Genomic DNA, 16954 nt, shown 5'->3' on the forward strand with positions numbered 1-16954 from the left:
CTAAGAGTGTGGGGGTGCCTAACTAATGTAATGTTACCCGATGTTAAGAAAAGGAAAATAAACTCTAAAATCTCTGATTGTATGTTTTTAGGCTATGTTGAACATAGTGTTGCCTATAGGTTTCTTGTTCTTAAAAGTGATGTGATTGAACATAATACTATTGTGGAGACAAAAAATGTTGATTTTTTTGAACATATATTTCCTTTAAAGGTTAGTGAGACACCTGAACAATGTATAGATAATAATAATGATGCCATGTGTGAAGTCCTTAGAAGAAGTAAAAGACAAAGGAAGGAAAATTCTTTTGGACATGACTTTTATACCTATCTAGTTGAAAATGATCCAACAAGATTTCTAGAGGCTACACTAGTGCAATTTTATGTTTAGACAACGCCCTATATACATCGATTCTCGTGCAAACGAGGTAGACAATGCCCTATATACCTCGGTTTACAAAACAACTGAGGCCTATTAATGTTTATGCCTCAGTTATATTTTCAACCGAGGTAGTAACGTTGCCAAAAACTCCAACTTTCCCACTTTTTTAAAATTTGAAAATAATGAAACAATTTTATATCTCGGGTCCCATTGAACCGAGGCATATATATGTTTACTGCAACGGGCTATTTCACCTGAGGCCTATAAGTTGCAAAAATATTCATGTTTATTCCTCAGTTTCGAATCAACCGAGGCAGTAAAGCTAGTTAGGTTTTAAAATCCCAAATCGCAACACTGTTCTAACGTCTTCAACCTTCGAAAAACCAAAGCTGGTTCAGTCCCAAATCGCGCCACCATTATTTTGCCCCTCCACCGCACTAGTTGGCCATCAAATTGGTCGTTCTTGTTGCTCCTCTGTTGCCGGTGTGAATCTCGCCCCTTTTATGGTTCATTTTTACGTTTTTTTTTTCGTTTTTGATTTAGCTCTATCACTTTTTTTTTGCGTTTTTTTTTTGTATGTTGTTTAATTTGGGTGCACATTGAACTTACTCTAGAGCAATCCGGAGACGATGAACTCATGACAGAGGTTCACATGCCTTGTCGTGAAGGGCGTCGTTTAGAGTGCTACGATGTTGGGGTGCTTCAGTCGGAAAACCGTGCAAATGATGTCCAAGAGCTTTTCCTTTTCTTTGAAAGACATTTGCGCCATGTTTATATTCTTCACGACCAAAATCTTCAACAAAAAAGAACATGTAAAAACATGTTATACAGTTTGAAAGCAACAATTTGAAACTTAAACGTGATAACTAAAGCTCTTTGGCTTCATTGAAGCAATTAGTAGCTAACTTCACATAAAGTATATTCAATTTTGTTTTCTTTTTTGAATTTCTGATACCCATTTGGCCTTGGTTAGGCAGAAACCGAGGCAATAACTATCAAATATGCCTCGGTTGATAACCGAGGCATAAAGTACTACCTTTTTATCTCGACAGTATATGCTTCGGGTGTGCACCCGAAGCTAAAAGGTGAAAATAACAGCGGTCATTTCCCTTCCCTACACTAGTGCTACAAGAGTTTCTGATGCAAAATAGTGGGATAAGGCCATTAGGACTGAAATTGAATCAATTTAGAAAAATAATACTTGGACCTTAATAGATTTGCCTAAAGGAGCAAAACTCATTGGTTGTAAGTGGATCTTTAAGAAAAAGTATCACCAAGATGGATCCATAGATAAGTATAAAGCAAGGTTAGTAGCAAAAGGTTTCACTTAAAAACCTAACATTGATTACTTTGACACCTTTGCCCCTATGAGTAGGATTTCCTCAATTCGAGTTTTGTTAGCCTTAGCAGCCACCCATAAGCTAGTGGTACATCAAATTGATGTTAAGACTGCTTTTCTAAATGGTGATATAGAGGAGGAAATCTATATGACTCAACCTGAGTAAGTACACTCAATGTCCTAATCAGGAACATTGGAATGCACTTGCAAGACTTATGAGATACTTACGAGGTTCAATGGATTATTTCAATTGTTTACACCGTTTGACACATTTTCGCTTCAATGTTAACTCAAATATTATCATAAAATGCGTTTAAAATATCAAATAAATTTAACAAAATTTGGTAAGAAGTACTAAATCCACGCATTTCTAAAGAAGAAAGACTAAATTGGTATAAAGTTTAAAAAAAAAAACTAATTTCAAAATTCAGTTAAACTTAAGGGATAAAAAACATATTTAACCTATATTATTTTTATAATGTTGATAATTTTTTTTATTATAATAAATTTGAGTGGTTAAAATAACATATGAATTATTTATTTTTTATTTTCAAATTTTATTTATTTTCATTTATATTCTTCATTTACATAACTGTCTTTTATTTTCTCTGTTTCGTCACTAATTCAAACAATCAGCAAACAGTAATCAGGTTACTATTTGATTTTTGTAACGAGGAGTGACAATACAGCAAGCCCGGAAAAGACAGACTCCAACAATCACTTGAAAAGACTGTGATTGTCATACTGTTACGAATGTGATGAAGACTGGAACATTTTTGTTGTAGCATTGAATTGAATAAGGTAATTATTCGACTGCAATTCCTATACATTCAAGATCCGTACATTGTTTCCGTGAAAAAAATCATTGTGACGTTACATCATGCGCAGCCAAACATGTTAGAGGTAGTTTCACTGCGCAAACATTGTCGTGTTTCGAGAAACTTTTGTTCTTATATTATTCATGCACCAGTAAATATATGCTGCAACGAAGATAAAATTCTCAGATTGAGAGTATATAGGGTTTTCTTTACTAGTACAACCTACAACGTATCTGCCTTGGATTTAGAAACTTCCAACAATCCATGGAGAATATATTAAAGGTTTTTACATCATTCAATTTTTATTATTATTTTTTGTTTGCATTAGAATAAAGTGAGTTATCTGAACTGAATGGAAGTAATGCTTTATGTAGATCATGTTGTTTGACCCCTTTATGATCCTTTGAATATGGTGTAACATAGGGTGTCTTTCAACAGAGGCTACATCTTACTCTAGCTAGTCTAGTAGAGAAATATGTGCCTTTCAGATGGTGATAGATGTTTGTCACCCTTTTGGTTTTCATACTACATTTCAAGAAAGGTCAAAAATGGAGAGTAGGTTCATTTCCCACATGATTCATGGATTCACATTAATATCCTCTAACATCTCTTATGGTGCTTGTAAGTAGCACCTAATAAGGATAATGTATAGTGTATTAGTTTGAGTTTAATTTATTTTTACAAATTTTGGTAATATATAGTTGATGTAAAATTTTGAATATTCACTTTAAAATTATATCTTAAGTATAAGATTAAATATTTTTATGTTTTGATTGGCTTAATAAATTTCGTTAGTATAAACGAGGATATTATATTAAAAATATGTTTAAGTTTAATTTATTTTTATAAAACTAACTTATAATAAGTTTGTATTGTTTATATGATGTAAATTGATATGATTTCTCATTAATGTAAGATATATATCACCAACTTTAGTTTGGAATCCTTTTCTCTCATCTTTGATATTTTAAAAGCCTTTTGGAAGAGTTGTGTCTCTTTGAAAGTTTTTGTGTCATTGTTTTTACAAGATAACATTTTTTTAAACTAAAAAACAATGTTCAATGGTCCTTTTTCCAGTTAGTGTTTAATGCCATACCTTCTCAAACATTCTTTTCTTGAATGTGAAGCAAAACATGTATAAATTTTGTACTTCTTGTACTGGTTAGCAAACAAAAAAAAAAGAAAAGAAAAGAAATAAACTCTTTCGTTAATAAAATAATTCATTTTTTTATCATCCATTTGGTCAACTTAGAAGTATTTTTTTTTCTCAAAAGTTTATTTTAATCCTTTAAAATATATTATTATTGTAGATCGATCTTATATCCATTTATAAAAAATTAACAAATGAATTGAATTGAATTTTTTCTTAAATAATAATTAGGCTTTTTGATTGAGCAATATGGCTTAATATAATCTTTTTTATCTGATGGATATAACATAAAAATATAAAATTAATTATTCATCCAGTTTTCATGAATCAGACGCACATATGTGTGTTAGAGAGAAGAGAGAATGATTTCATCATCTTTATGTAAGAGTGCTAGAGACTATAAATTACTTTGCCTAATTTTTTGGCGTAGAAAAAGCATCGAAAGACGACACAATGTCCACTCTAATCCATAGACAAAAGCCTAAAGATCTAGACTTTCTTCGAGATTAGGGATGTGTATTCCAAAATTTTCTAACATTTATTCCAAACCCAACAAAGAGTTCTTCTATTTAATCCGACAAGAGAATATTCTTATATAGTTTAGGTCCGCAAAGGAAAAGTACTAATTAAATATTGGTAGGATCATTTAATTTTCAGATGCAAGAATATTTAAATAATGGAGGGATTAGTTCTGTCACTAAATAAAGTAATACATAAAAGTTAGAATTCTATATTTTTTGAGAGAATCAAGCATGTACATCATAAAATAACCATTCATTTGTCATTTAGTTTCTGAACTTTTTCCGTATTCAGTAACTGATCTAATGTCAAATAACTGTCCTAAATAATAATAATAATAATATTAATATTAAATACATATCGTTCAAAATAAATAATTATCTACATTATAGATTTTTATGATTTCTCATGAATAACTTTTGGTGTTACTTGAAAAAGATATTTTTTAATAAATAAAAATTTTCGAGAAATTTGATCAATACACTAGTAAATCTGTTACATTTTGCAATACGTTAGTTTTATAAACATTACTTAAATTTCATAAAGTTTATAGAAAAATCATTTTAGTATATAGATAGAAAATTGTTATAAAATATAAAAAATTCTAATAATTGTTATTTTAAAAAAAAAAAATTAAATCATTAGAATATTTAACGCAAGAAAACTCAGTTTAAATCTAAAAGCGGCCTAAATGATCGAACGTCTATAAGTCTGGCTACGTATTTTATATAACTAATTTTTATTATACTTAATTTCTTACTTTATTCTCATCCTTCTTTATTATTTCATTTTTTTTGTCTTACATAAAAATGGTGTATATGTCAAGGTATACAAATGAGCAAATGTTGAATATCCATTCATTTTCTGAGACATGATGTGAAGAAAGGAAAAATAAAACATAACACAATTACAATCGTATAGAAATAAGTGTTAGAAATAATCTAAAACGAATCTAAATTTCACATCAAATAAAAATAACTAAAATAAATACCATATAAAAAAAATTCATAAACCTAACACTTCAATATTTAGAATTAAAAGTGATATCATTCCAGTAAATTGAGCTAATATATATATAATATTTTTCTAATAAATTTTTTTGAAAGAAAAATAAAAATATTAATAATGATATTAAATTTAATAATTTGTGTTGATAATCAACTTAAATATTTGCGATAACACCAACAAAACACAACATCGTAACTATAACAACAACTGAAGGGAAGATTATCCCTTCTATAAATTGTAATACACAACTCACATTTATATTTGATAGATGCACAGTTCCGAATTTGCATTAAAACATATAACAATTACATTAATAAACTGTGTAAGGTTGTTTGAGAGTAATCAGAAATCTCAAATTTAAATTTTGAAATACAATTATTAAAAAGTGTCATCATCAATAATAATCCACCTGTTTGCATCAAAACTGAGAATAGAGATGTGTGGTACGAGAACAAAACGAAGAGTGATTAGTTTTGTAAAGTTGTCAAAGAATGTCTGTCATCGGAAGCATAGTCAAAAGCACAGAGAGTTTAGCAATCTCTAAGAAAACAGTGTTACTAGCACAACCACAAGGACACAAACTGCAATGTCATAGAATAGAATGTCCATTTTCTGACCATTTCGCATATGTTCACGCGAGTGAGCGCGTGTCTTTCCGAAGTCACAAAAGAGGACAAGCCATTGCTTTGTCAGTGTGTTGGACCACAGAAACCGCACCTCGGTCGCAGTGATTTGATCCTTCTGCACGCTCTTCCATGTAGCATGGGAATTTGAAGCTTTGAACATTCTAAATTCTGAATTTCTGATTGATTTCTATGTCTTTAACTCGCATGGTGTGTGGCAATGTTTCTTTTTCAATTGTTTGCGTCCAACATTGGAGTAACGGATCTCAATGCACTTCATTCGTCTACAGACATTACTGTTCTCCTTTTCTTTTTCTTCCTGAATCATGTGTGGTACTTCAATGAAGTTTACGAGGATTGGAATATTAAGGTTGTGTTTAAATACAGAGAAAAGAAAATTGAAAAAGTTGAGTAGAAATTAGTGAGAAATAGTAAAAGTGATTTAGAGTGTAATTTAATTAACTTAATAGAAGATATGATATTTATAACGTGTAAATTTATTTTTAATCTCTAAATTTTTTATGAAAAATTAGAATTCATTTTTTTCATTTTGATAATATATTAGTGCAAAAAGAACATTTAGCATTTTTTTTGTATATGTGACTCTTACTATTAATGCTGCTATGCGAGGATGGATGTGCGAGGTTATTTTCCGTTTGGTTCTGTTGATTGGTAAAGATGCAGACGAGTGGATTTGTAAGAGCAAACATTTATCCATCCGTGCATCATTCAAAGAGATATGGGAGGATGTACTGTAGAGGAACGATACAATAACAAAATAACCTTCACTTTATTTTGAAATTAGTTGTGCAACGTTCAATATAATCTCTAACTTCCTTCCTTGTTTTATACTCTTATCAAAAGTTATATTTTAAAGGATTTAATATGTTAAATGTTAGTTGTTATGTATTTTTAGTCAAGTATGATGTTTAAGAAGATAAAATGCTTAAAACTTATAAAATACATTTTTGACATTTATTTTATATATGTGCAGAATATATAAATTGTTATTTTATATTTGCGTTGAATGAATATTTTGGTTAACTAATTGTTTTAGTTAACTATTTCATTTAATTGTTTTGAAGATAGAACATCTTTATTTAATTATTTTGGTATTTAATTGTATGGATATTCTAATTTATTTGAATTTCACTTATTCATATGTAATTGTATTCTTTTTTCATTGTAGGTACCGAATGTTGAAAGTGGTGTGCCATCTCCACACGATATATGAAGATCAAGTGGTGGGAGCAAAACAACTTAGAATTAGCACCGCAAGTTTTATAATTGTCTTATGAAATTTTAATGTTTTTTTTGGATGATGGAATATATTTTGGTACTTTGGTGTAATTATGTTATGTTGATAATAAAATAATTTAGTCTATTAATTTTTTTTATAGTATTATAATTTTTTATATATTTTAAATTATCAGCAAAAATAAATTTTATTAAATTATGAAAGTATCAATACAGGTGGAAAATAATAAATAATCAAATATTAAAATCATGACACTTGATAATGACGTAATTTATCTAAAAATTAATTATAACAGTGACAATTAAAAATATCATGATATAATGATAATAATATTAATTTTAAATGTCATTTTTTCATTGAATTTTGTTTTCTGTTAAAAATATTATGTCAGTTTTAATTGACGTTATTTACCTCTTTAAATCGTCATTGTATACATAGTATAAAATGACGGTTGTTACGGTGGTTCATCTTAAACGGTCACATAATACTTTGTGACGGCAAGAATTACAACGTTTCTAGAAAACGTCACTCAAGTAAATAACGGCAGTTAAAAATGACGTAAAATACAAAAATAATTGTCGCTACTTACACATTTTTTTGTAGTGATCCTAAAAATAATAGTCCAAAACTACTGATAGGATGTTATATAATTACTACCCAAAAAGCATTCATAAGGTATATAAATTACTTATTTATAATCATCCATAAAAAGTAATACTATAACCAAAATAAATTCAAATTCAGTCCAAAAACATAAGCTAAAAAGAGCGATAAGTATAGAGTTTTTCAAAAAATAACGAGTAGTAAAATACTAACTAAAACCTAAACAGTTGCACCATCACCCTCACCTCCTGCTAGACTAACACCTAATTCCTCACCTATTCACACCAGCTAATGATGACCATTGTAAAAGGAGAAAATAATACAAGTCAGTACTGTAGTAAGCCTTTTTCACGACAATCAAAAGTGGTGTGTGAAGACGGTTCCCGAATCGTTGTTGTACTGGTCGTTGTTAAGAGCAGAAAGAAATGATGACGGTCCCAAAGTCGTTGTCGTATTGGCTATATGACCATGATAGTTAAGAACGTTGTATGTCGTAACCTAAATCGCGATAGGATGGCTAACTCAAAAAAATAAACGTATTTTACAATAAAATACCTTTTTGGGAGTCACCCTCATAGTTTATTTAAAAACTATGAAAACTATAAAATAAAACATGTGGTCTGTGAAAATCTGGATATTAAACCCAGGAGTCAGTAATGTTGTAGGGAAGGTATTAGCATCCTACATCGCCCGCCCGAAGGTGGTACCTTTAACTAGATATACAAAGATGATGTGGTTTTCAAGATGTTCAATTTTCTCCAAAAATAATATTTTGCCCAAAGACCTCTGAGCCCTTGGCGCCTAGTGGTGAGAGGCTTCTGCCAAACAGTCTGCAACTTAATTTTTCCTAGCAGCGCTTAGGAAGCGGCAGGCAATAGCGTAGTAGACATGGTTGTTTCTATGATTGGGTGCATAGTCTACAAGGCTTTGGATGATGTCTTAAGTATGAAATTTGCTGAAACATTCCTTGATTTGTGGCTCAAAATGACATTCCTTGAGTTATGACTCAGAATGGAGGGTAAACACGTAGCGATCCCTGGTTGTGGCCTAGTGATATTAATTAGTAACCGGTGTGAGTGTGCGAATTATGGCTCGTACGGAGAGTCTCCACTTTATTAGGAAATCACTGGTTGTGGACAATGATATTGTTAATCTTGTGTCGAAAGTACGAATTGTGGTTTGTATTGGGAACTCCACCTGGCGTTACGGATGGTGGTTCGTAATAGGATGGTCCCGCACGTGTATCTACGAGTTGTGGCTTGTAGATGGTGGAACCACGAGTTGTGGCTTGTGGAAACAAGAGACATCTTAAGGTCATCATCTAAGGATGTAGAACATGGATGAACATTGATGAGTTCAGGTTTTTGCCCTCATTTAATGTATAAATTTGGGATATTTAATTGAATTTCAATGCTTAAAAGATTGATTTAATTAGGATTTGTTATTATTGGATTTATTGAGTTTGTAAGTTAAAAATGGCGTAAAAAGTAATTTTAGTTGCATAAAACATTATTGGATATTCTAATGTTTGTTGATGCAACTGAAGTTTAATTTAGGTCGTTATAAGTGTGGATTTAAAATATTCAAAGTTACAAAATAAAGTCCAAAAATCAATGAATTCTGGAAAGAAAAAGTTCAGGAGCTAAATGTCCCCCCAATTTTTATTTTATACAATCCTCCTACAAGTAGGCCACTTAAAAACCTATTATGCACCTCTAGTTTTTACTAAGTTGAACCTCTCCTACCACTTAAACCTAACTCAACCAGATCGTGCCATGTGGCAATCCTTCACTAACTAAACTGGCCAACTACAGCTTACTGTAACATCCCGGTCGGATATTACTAATTTTAAATAATATAAAATAAAAGAAATAATAAAGTCACATTTATTTCAATGTATTTCCCAAAACACGGGAAATTAAAAACATTTATTAAACTCATCCAATTAAACAACAGTGTTCCAATAATCCATACTAGTTCATATTCCAGTAAAAATGCGGTTCACAAAAAATATGAAATTAAAATGATAGTAAACTTCCATAAAAAGCTTTCCCACGCTAGCCCCTCTCTGGCTCTATGCCTCACCAGTATCACCTGGAACGTCATCTACTCCCGTGTGACAAGTCACACGATCATCGCCACACACATATAAAAAGAGTGAGCTAATAAACAGTTAACATATAAATTAATAAAATCAAGATACACCCAACTATTTTATTCTAGTTAATTCTTGACCAAGACCTTATTACCCCAAGGTTTTTAAACCTGCAAGTCACACAAATAATTGACCATGGACTTAAGATATATGATGCTTCCACGAACCTGTCCGCTCGTGGTCCTGCCTTTATGAACCTCCCCGCTAGTAGTTCAACTCTACGAACCTCCCCGCTCGCAGCAGCTCTCAAGTGTGAGCACGGAACATACGAACCTCCCTGCTCGTATCCCCACACGAGAGCATCAGGATATGAACTTCCTCGCTCCTATCATTACGTGTTCACCACCAGCCATGAACCTACTCGCTCATGACACAATCAGCATCTCCTGGTCCAAGTCTCACATCACAACATCAAAACGAAAATTAAGAAAAGCACACTGCATTATACAAGGTACATACTCAAGTTGGTCTTAGGGATTCCAATGCTTACACGAACCTGTCCGCTCGTGGTCCAACTTTACGAACCTCTCCGCTCGTAGTCCAACTCTATGAACCTCCCCACCCGTTGTCCATCACACGTGATCCAACAGCTAAGAATCTCCTCGCTCACAACAACCCTTAATTGTGAGCATGGAACATACGAACCTCCCCGCTTGTATCCTCGCACGAGAGCATCATAATATGAACCTTTCCGCTCATATTATCACGTGTTCATCACCAGTCATGAACCTACACGCTCATGACAATATCAAGTTTATCCCAGACCATGACTAACACAACAAGCCATGCAAAACGTGTCACAAACGCACCCTACCATTGCACCATCGCTTGGTAGAGCCTAAGCGCTGCTAAGCGAAATGGCAGTGCAGACCGCCTGGCGGTTCCACATCACCGTCGGGCGCCACAACACACAGGACTTCATTGCTTCCTACTATCGCCTGACAGTTCACTCTGCACCGCCAGGCGCTACACCAATAATGTGACACTACTGGTTTTAGGTACTCTAATTCAGCTCCTAACATCCAACCATTCAATTCTCAACATCTAGAAATCAAAATATACATTCATATACTCCAATTTACAACATCACAACACATATGCATCTTTCAAGTATAAGCACACATTTCTCTCTTTTATAAATCATATATACTCACATCTTAAATCAATGCCAACATTCAATTTTGAACCCCAGAGTAAACCATGCTCATATGAAATTATGACATAATAAGGCATCAGACACATAACTCATTTATTCATACAAAGCATAAGTCATACCTCAATGAGTAACTACAAGAACCCCTTTTTTTATCAATTCCTTATGTCAAATTAAGATTAACATTAACACTTAGTCATTTAAACTCACATCACATCATATCATCCAATACATATGCACATATAGTTCATATAATCACATAAGTGTATAGGCATTCACCATAGCATGACATACATGCAAGACAAAATAGTGTTCATCTCACACGAGTGAGTGCCAACACTTAAGTACCTGCAATGCCATGCACAACCATAATTCTTACACCAAAATTTCTAAGAAAGTTTATCATCATAAAACCAAAAATACTACAATAATGCGTTACATATTTCTCAAACTACAGACTGCAAATTGACGATCAGACTGGTTAAAACAAAGAATAGCCTTTACGGAGAAACTTTCCAAATTTGAGCTTAATCCAACGGTTAAAGAGTCGGGAAAGTCAATTTTACTACAACTACGCAGATCAGAAATAAACGTAGTCGCCCGATGACCACGTCACTCGCCCAGCGACCACCGACGCTTCCAAAATACGAAAAATGATGTGAAACAACACAATTTTATGAATCTTTAAACCCCCTAACTTGGAAATACACCAAATAGCACTACCAAAAACACCTCTGCTTCAAACGAATTGGCACCCAGACTTGAACCTTTATTTTAATACTCCTATTTTAGTCTCTTTTGTTTGCATAAAATCCACCAATTGAACTTCTTGAATTTTCTTTTAACTAAACTAAAAGGATATATTGCTAAGCACTTAAGGTGTGTACTACACCACTCAAGAATGTACAGAAGTCCCATAAAAAGGAAATATCTGCATCAAATAATATTAAAACAAGAAGTTAAAGTGGATTGCTTGTTTGCACTGCGAAACAAAAAGAAAAGAAATCAAAGCATGTCGTGGGTCCCTCTAATGTACCAAGCCATGAGAAAAACCTAATTTCGAACAACACTTTCATGTTATAATAAATTTCGCATTACTAAAATTCATCAATCACAAGCTTAATATTTAAACGAAAATCATATCATATGAAATCACCATTACAGTCGAAAATTCTGGAGCATAATATAAATATATCCCTTGTTCCATAATTAAATCCCACAAAACTTAAAAATCGGCCATTTTAAAATATTAGACTAGTTAGCTCCCCTTACCTAGATTCCCTGCTCCAATATGCTTTGAGGATTCTTTCTTGCACCAAAGGAATTGCCTTCACTTTGATCCTCTACCAAAAAAACTCCCCCACGCTCTCTTTATTCACGTTCTGATGCTCCCTAGACACTCCTCAGTAGTCCACACGAATTGGAAATCTCAAAACCCCTTCTCTTCTCCCAATTGGTTTATTAACTCTGCCTTAACTAAGCTTAATGGCATAGAAAATGAAAATTAATTAAAATAAGTTTAATTGCCATTCAAGAGCTATTTTACCATATGGTTTTCCATCCCTTCCATCTGCTCCTCAAGGCGGCTAGGGTTTCTGACTCTTTCCATTCATGCTCCCCAAACACTCCTCAGTAGTCCACACGAATTAGTAATCTCAAAACCCCTTCTCTTCTCCCAATTGGTTTATTAACTCTGCCTTAACTAAGCTTAATGGCAAAGAAAATGAAAATTAATTAAAAGGAGTTTAATTGCCATTCAAGAGCTATTACCATATGGTTTTCCAGCCCTTCCATCTGCTCCTCAAGCCTCTTTCCATTCATGCCAAAAAGGAGTTGGGCAAAAAGAAACTTATTTTCCCTAAGTCAAGGTTCGAACACACAACCACGCAATTACGAAACAAATACACAACCATTCAAGCATTTAACATTTTGTGATAATTCCTATACATCTAGGAATATATTATCACGTCCCATGGTCAAGCATATTATTAAAATAATAAAACAAGTAAATAAGTACACTAATGGCATACATAGGACTTGAAAGTCCTCTCAACACATTCAAGTATTGTCAACCAGTTGAGCTAATACTACTCCTTATCATAATTCTTCGCATTAATTACTATAAAGATTCCTTTAATTGCGTTTAAATTAAATAAATTTTTCTTTATTTATTTAATTTTCTCGGGTCTTACACTTGCCACCTCATCATCTCCTTCTCATCTCCCAATGAGAAACCCTAACCTTCATCTCTAACACGAAGATTAAAAAGATACTAGAGAAAGTAATAAAGCCAAATAGAAAGGATTGGGCCACAAGATTGGATGATGCACTTTAGACACATAGGACAACACAAAGCACCTATAGGTATGTCACTTTTTAGGGTGGTTTTTGGAAATGCTTGTCATTTGCCTGTGGAGATTGAACATTAGGCCTATTAGGTTGTGAAAGCTTGCAACATGGACTTGGAAGAAGTAGGGAAGAAGCGGAAACTTCAGTTGCAAGAAGTAGAGGAGATTAGGCATGCCGCCTATGAAAACTCAAAGTTCTACAAGAAAAAGACCAAGCAATTCCATGACCAAAAGCTTGTTGTGAGGAAGGACTTCAAGGTAGGCCAAAAGGTTTTACTATACAAATCCAGGATAGGTCCTTTGAGTGGTAAGTTGCGCTCCAAATGGGAAGGACCATTCGTTTTTACAGAAGTATTTCCTTATGGAGTAGTGGAGATCAAGGAAGAATCTTCATAAAGAACTTTCAAAGTTAATGGACATCGTCTTCGAATATTCAATGAAAATCAAGATATGATAGACGATGGATGGTATCAACTTGACTTCTCCTGCATACCTTCCACCTTGAGGAGGTAAGTACCCTTCATACTTTCTCCTTGCATTTTATATATATTAAATACATTAAGGACAATGCATGGATTAAGTGTGGGGAGACAATTTATTTTTCTCCCCTTTTCTAATTTTGTTTTTTGTTTTGTTTTTCCTTTTGAAAAAAAAAGTTGGGATGTCTTTGCGAGAAATTTGTGAAAGTATTAACTTTTCTAGTGAAACTTTTAAACAATATGCCTCATAAGAAATCCAACAAAAATATTTTTCTGCCTTCAATAAAACATATTGACATTGGATTTTGAGATTTGATTCAGTAATTGGGATGGTCATAATTCTAGGAAAATAAAAGTCATGTGCTATGAGTGGATTGTTTCTATGGTTTACTAATTGAGTTGATTTGAGAGATTTCGGAATAAATCTTTTATGAAAGAGTTTTGACCTTGTGAGTTTTGAGTTTTATTGTAAAGGATGGACTACCATGTGTCATTCCTATTGATGCTGAGTGACTTGCTCATGTTTTGTTTATACTCAAATGTTTAGTTTGATTCTTTTGTTTTGCATCTTAGGTGAATATGCATGATTTGATATGATTGAGGCATTTATTATTTTTAGCTACTTGGCCAAATAATCCATCCTTGATATTGATCCATTGGTAGTCCATTTGAGCTTTAAATCTCTTTTTCTTGTTTTAAGCCCATAAAGACCATGTTTTTCCCTACCTTAGGAAGAAAGAAGGAGCTAGTGGATTATGTTGAGATTGGTTGAGAAATAAAGTGTGAGGGTGAGTATCTCACCCACAAAATTATAAAAATGGATTATGTTAAGATTGGTTGAGAAATAAAGTGTGAGGGTGAGTATCTCACCCACAAAATTATAAAAATGGCAAAAGGAAAAATGGTTGATGAAAGAGTGTTCAAATGAATGATTGTTTTCCTATAAAGAGCAACAAAAGGTAAAAAAAAAGGATTGTTTTTGAAACTATATTCCATAATTCTTTCTACATTATTATTTCAAAACCCAAAAAAAAAAATCCTCAAATTTTTCCTAGCTTTACCTTGGCCCCATTATAACCCGTAAAAAGTCCTCTGGAGTGCTTGGCACCTTGCGGCGAGAGGCTTCCGCTAGACGGTCTGCAACTTAATTTCGCTTGGCAGAGCTTAGGAAGTGCTAGGCGATAGCACAGTGGACATGGTTGTTTCTATGGATGGGTGTGTAATCTACAAGGCTTTAGATGATGTCTTAGGTATGGAATTTGCTGAAGCATTCCTTGATTTGTGGCTCGGAATGACATTCCTTGAGTTTTTTCTCAGAATGGAGGGTAAACACATGGTGATATTAGTAACCTGTGTGAGTGTGTGAATTATGGCTCGTTAAAGGGTCTCCACTTGATTAGGAAATCACGGGTTGTGGCCAATGATGTTGCTAATCTTGTGTCGAGAGTACGAATTGTGGTTTGTATTGGGAACTCCACCTGGTGTTACAAATGGTGGTTCATAACAGGATGGTCTCGTACGTGTATCTACGAGTTGTGGCTTGTAGATGGTGGAACCACGAGTTGTGGCTTGTAACAGCAAAAGACATCTTAAAGTCATCATCTAAGGACATAGAACGTGGATGGACATAATGGTGGTCATGTTATTTGGAATTAGAGAATAGTGGTTCTCCGATGAGTGTGTGTGCCCACTTTCTTTGATTATGAGTTAATTATGTTTTTAGCTCATCTTATCTGCTTGTATTTGGTGATGATTCTGTAATTCGTTACACAAAAGCAAATGATGTTTTAGGTAGAGCTGGTGACACTTAGTGTTGGAGTGGGGCAACATGGAAAAAGCTTTTATGGATAATTTTTTTTATGTGTTTGTAAACAAAGATTTTACTCAGCTTTTGGAGATGTAAACTTTCCGTTTAACTTTTTTTAATCTTGGCACGTATTGAAGTTTAAAACTTTCCTATGTTTTGAGAGAGATGTTATAATAAATGCGGTTTTGTATTTTTATATTATTATTTTTATTTAAAGTTAGTAATATCCAGCCAGAATGTTACACAAGACAATAGAGCCTAGATGTGACTAGAGTCCACTGTGAAAGTCAACTCAACTAGATTTTCTATTCTTGCAAACATGGTTTAGGAGATGTTAGTCATTCCTATTTCTATCGTAGCCATTAGAGTTTGCATTTAGTACAAGAGGAAGGGTGGTTAGTCCTTGTCGTAGTTGCCTAACACTTAGAATAGTGGAAGTCCTTGTTTGCACACAAGATTGGTTGAGAGGAATACCTTTCTCTATACCTTTTTATAAGGATCCTAAAGAGCTTGATAAATTTGAGCAAGGTGAGTTTATATGAAAACTTTATATATTTTGTAGTTTATATTTTAAGTTTTAAAAAATGATGATTTTCTTTGTAGATATAACATCTCAAGATGAAGTGGTACCTTCAAGTGCTATTAATTTAGATGATTGAAGATATATTAATATTTTGATGGAGAACTTATGTATTAATATTTTGATTTTGGTGTATTAAAGTATTATGCAAGTGATGCTTGTTTTGTTGAGAAATGGATTACTTTGCTTGTCTTCAATAGGATTCTTGAAATACAAATTTTTCTCATGTTGTATAGGATCTTGTAGTTTCCTATACACTTTCAAGTATATTTCCTAAGCACTTTAAAAGTTTGGTTCAAAAATTGTACAATTAAGTTAAAAAATAATGCAGTTCGGTTCAAAATTAGTGTAATTCAATTCAAATTTACAATTCAATTCAAAATTAGTGCAATTCGGTTCAAAAATAGTACAGTTCTGTTCAAAATTAGTGCAATTCAATTCAAAAATAGTATCTTTCGATTCAAAAATAGTGTAGTTTGGTTCAAAAATAGTGCAGTAAGTTCAAAATTAATACATTTCGGTTCAAAAATAGTATCGGTTCAAAAATAGTATAATTAGGTTCAAAATTAGTAAAATTTAGTTCAAAATTAGCACAATTTAGTTCAAATATAATGCCGTTTAGAAAACAATTCAGTTCGTAGCAGTTTAGTTAAGTTCATATTGCAATGCAATTCAATTCAGTGCAGTTTAGTTCAATTTTTTAGAATAAAAAAGAGTTGAGTTCAATTCGTCTCAA

This window comes from Vigna unguiculata, chromosome 10, assembly GCF_004118075.2.
Source record: "Vigna unguiculata cultivar IT97K-499-35 chromosome 10, ASM411807v1, whole genome shotgun sequence".
Taxonomy (NCBI): Eukaryota; Viridiplantae; Streptophyta; class Magnoliopsida; order Fabales; family Fabaceae; genus Vigna; species Vigna unguiculata.